A 4,393-nucleotide genomic window follows, 5' to 3' on the forward strand; every position below is an offset into this window, starting at 1 on the left:
TTGTTTTGTTTTTTATATTCTGAATGCTTGTACGGTTCTTCTGTGGGATTATATTGAGGTTTCGTTAGTCATCAGCTTTTCTACCTTATTTTATTTCAGCGAGGCATTGGTCATGTTCTCCTGAGTTTCACCTGCACAGCAGCATGTGCTAGCACTGTGTCTTCTCCTGAACACACACACAGGGACACCAGACACAGCCTGTCTCTTCCTGAACACAGAGACACAGACTGTCTCCCCTGAACACACACACACATTTACATTACATTTAGTCATTTAGCAGACGCTCTTATCCAGAGTGAATTACAGTAAGTATAGGGACATTCTCCCCGAGGCAAGTAGGGTGAAGTGCCTTGCCCAAGGACACAACGTAATTTGGCACAGGCGGGAATTGAACCAACAACCTTCTGATTAATAGCCAGACTCCCTAACCGCTCAGCGATCTGACCCTGACACAGAGACACCAGACACAGCCTGTCTCCTCCAGAACACACACACAGAGACACCAGACACAGCCTGTCTCCTCCAGAACACACACAGAGAGACACCAGACACAGCAAGCCAAAGACCTTCAAGAACTCTGAGTAACGAAACACAAACTATTCTGGGAAACAGAACCAGGATTGTTAGCCGTGCGTGAATATGAACCATGGCGGTTTAACCAACAACAAAAAAAGGTTTGGTGTTTGGTTACTCTTTGAGAGCACACAGATGACTGTTCTGGAGTGTCGCACCAGACAAAGTGCATCTATTTGTTCTCCTGCTGAATCAGCGTTCCCAGCTTGACTTGTTCAAGGACCTCGGAGGACTTGGTGGGAAGAAGCAGGTTGTTTAGTGAGGAAAAGAAGTGAGGAAGAAAGAAACAACAGGTGGAGTTTAAATCCCAACCGTCCTCCAATTGTTTGATATGTGTCATCTGAGCAGTTTCGACCACTTCCTGTACACCTACTCACCTATAGGCTTAGTTGTACACTTTATGTCTTTATTTTATTTACTTGTTTGGCTGTTGTTCCCTGTGAATGAGGAGCTTGTTTATGCTTCGATGCACCTGAATGTGCAGTTTGTGAACGCCCACATCACCTTGAGATGTCTGCTGTAATCAGAAGTTGTTGTTTTTGAAGAGCCCATGGATGACAGAATGGCTATGTTTTTAATCTTTATCTGGTATTTTTGATACAGTTCCATACAGTTTTATCTAATCTTGGTAAATCTAAGTTAACTAGCAAAACCTTAACAGTATTTGAAATATTTGATGGTATGATCCAAACATCCGTATCTTCAGAACAATGTATGTTAACAACTTCATCAGAGAAAACGGATAACTGGGATTTAGCAGAATGTGATCACCTGTTATCCTCCCACCTGTGTCCTGCCCTTCACACCTCCCTGCTCGTCACCCCTTCCTGTCTCTAACCTTGGCCGGGTTTCCCAGATTCGTTAAGAAGCTCTTAACGCTAAGAGCTTCTTAGGAACGTCCTAAGAGCGCAAGAGCGCTCTAGAACGCTCTTAGAACGCTCCTAAGAAGCTCTTAGCGTTAAGAGCTTCTTAACGAATCTGGGAAACCCGGCCCTTGTCTGTCTGTCTCCCCGTCTTTCTTTCGCTCCTCCCTCCTCCCTGCCTGGCTGCTGGCCAGGAGAGCAGGTGAACGCTACACTTTAACTGGCTTGGTGTTCCCTTACAGACGCAGAAACGGACACAACCAGAGGCAGAAATATGATCCTTCTGTAAAATATTGATGAGGAAACTGCCCTCAGAAGAGCGTTCTAGGAACACACAGGCCTTTGGACCAGGATCCAGACTTGATATGAGATTGTCTTGAATTCCTCAAGTCCTGTGTCTGATTGTCTGCTAGGCCTGAATTTCGTTCTCTCACACCTACCCCGCCACACACCGACAGAGAAGGAAGGAAAACTTCAGAAACTGACTCTTGGCTTTAGGCTCACTTTACACGTAGGCTATGGGAAGACACAACCGTTGACAGATAACGTGTGCATTTTCTCATTGGTCGCTGCCCAGATAAGATTATGCGATGTAATTTAATGACATAAAACGGTATTGAAAACGTTAGATTGTTTACATGTGTGTGGTAACACGTGTTACCGAACATGTGTACAATCACATAGGCCTAACGTCCACTGTGAACCGATTCTGCAACAAGTGTCTGCTATGAAAAACCAATGTGAAGCCGTAACGGATGGCGAATATTTAAATACCATATCTTTCCTTCTGTAACTAATGTAGGGGAACATCGGTTGGCAATGTTGTGGAAAATACTATTAGTCTGCTTAGAGTAGCCTAGCGTGTCTCCGACTTTAATCCCTCAACTGTAGTGCCTGTTCATCTGCAACATACAGAAATAAAAGACGTAATCAAAAAATGATCACTCAATGTTGGCGTTGTTGGGCTGTGGATTTAGCAGGGTGCGGCTTGTTACAGATGCGATCTATTGTCATAGGTAGGTTTTGAGTTAATCACCATCGCACATTATTGTGCACTGTTCAGGATTATGCAATCCTGTAATCCTGTGAATCGACCAGTAGAGGTCCCTGGTGAACAGACAACTGTCGTTTCCCTGCGTAGACTGTGAAAAGAATGGACGGTACAACAGCTCTGAAAAGTGAAGCCAGAAACATCTCGATCGCCACCTGGTGGCTGTCTGCAGTATAGGTCATAAGTCCAGCCCCCTCCATGTTAGCGAATGGGACATGAGCCAAACAAAAAGTGCACGTCAAAAGATTTTTTTCCAAAGACGGCTTCTGTCATTTTAGGTAGTTCTTATGCTGATGTCTGTTCAAGTACTCATTTTTATGATCAGTTCGTTTTTAATTGGTTATTTGACAATATAACAGATCTAACAGGCTGGTCTCAGATCAGATCTAACAGGCTGGTCTCAGGTCAGATCTAACAGGCTGGTCTCAGAATTTCAACCTTTGAAAACATTGTTTGTGCAACTTATTTTTCAACTCTTTTTTCAACCACTCAACTGAGAGGCTTCATTACTGAGAGGCTGCAGTAGTGAGAGGCTGCAGTACTGAGAGGCTGGTAGTCTCTCTCTCAGTCTCTGCCTACTGCAGAACTAACAGGCTGGTCTAACAGGCTGGCCTCAGGTCAGATCTAACAGGCTGGTCTCAGGTCAGATCTAACAGGCTGGTGTCAGGTCAGATCTAACAGGCTGGTCTCAGGTCAGATCTAACAGGCTGGTCTAACAGGCTGGTCTCAGGTCAGATCTAACAGGCTGGTGTCAGGTCAGATCTAACAGGCTGGTCTCAGGTCAGATCTAACAGGCTGGTCTCAGGTCAGATCTAACAGGCTGGTCTAACAGGCTGGTCTCAGGTCAGATCTAACAGGCTGGTGTCAGGTCAAAAGTATACAGTACATATATTTGTGTAAAAAATGTAAGGAGTGAAAGTAAAAAGTTGTCAGAAAAATAAATAGTGAAGTACTGACACCAGAAAAATCTACTAAGTACGGTGATCTCTGTAAATCAGTTTAGCAAATATTTGATGTTCCTCGCAACCCGATGAGCTTGTGTTTTGATGCATTTATTGATGCACTGAGGTGAAATTAGATTGTTGCTCCCTGGGTAACTGCCAGCTTTGTGGACTTTGGTAGGCTATTTCAGTAAACTGTAATGCCCCAAAAGGTTGTCTTTTTAAATAATAAGTGGTAATGCTAAACAAAATCCTATTCAAGTTCATGGTATTTTAAAGTTTTACTTAACTTTTATTAAACTTTTATTTAGGGCATCTGGTAACATTATCTGTCAGCTTATATTCTCTGTTGCTGCCTGGAATACAGCAGGTAAGAGTTAGACAGGCTCCACACCAACATAGAGCACGCAGAATGTAAACACTTGAGGTGATCAGAACGTAACACAACACTAGGCCAGTAGTTCCTCCCCACGCTCTTATAGGTGGGTCACATGACACAGCAATTCTTCACACCTCTCTCACGGAGAAGGCTTGACCGCTAACTCCATTGTGTTGAGTAGTAAAACATTAATGATTTAACTAGGTGTTGTTCCTTCAGTCATTGTCTGCTGGTCATTGTAGGTTTGCAGTCTCAGTGCACTGTGTACCACAAAAAACACAAGGCGCCATGACATTTTTGAGATAATGTTTTTGATAATTGACATATATGTTATGTGGGTTACTGTGGAAAAATACTGAATAATAGTTAGACCCCTGTTTAAACATTTTCTCTTCCGTTCACATAGCGCCCTGGGTGAAGCTTTAGTCTCTATTTCAGGTTCAAAGAAGTGCTGAACTTCTCGGTCTGCATTGTTGCAGCGTGGAGATCAGAAGTGTGTGATTAATGCCTGACTGTTTGCCTCGCTGGGAGAAAGCCAAAGCCAAACCCAGGGTGAACACTCAGACACGCACACACAAACACACAC

General features: G+C 43.7%; 1 protein-coding gene across 3 annotated transcripts in view; it reads right to left on the reverse strand.

Moving 5' to 3' along the window:
* Nucleotides 1–3,055: 3,055 nt before the first annotated feature.
* LOC134029467 (SAM pointed domain-containing Ets transcription factor) overlaps nucleotides 3,056–4,393 on the reverse strand; it is a 12,257-nt gene continuing 10,919 nt past the window's right edge. For 2 of the 3 annotated variants that reach the window (XM_062473577.1, XM_062473569.1), the window contains exon 7: nucleotides 3,056–4,393. This exon is cut by the window's right edge. The gene's annotated coding sequence lies outside the window, so the exon portion shown is untranslated. The other variant, XM_062473584.1, reaches the window with a different exon arrangement.

Source organism: Osmerus eperlanus, chromosome 1, assembly GCF_963692335.1.
Source record: "Osmerus eperlanus chromosome 1, fOsmEpe2.1, whole genome shotgun sequence".
In the NCBI taxonomy this organism is placed as follows: domain Eukaryota; kingdom Metazoa; phylum Chordata; class Actinopteri; order Osmeriformes; family Osmeridae; genus Osmerus; species Osmerus eperlanus.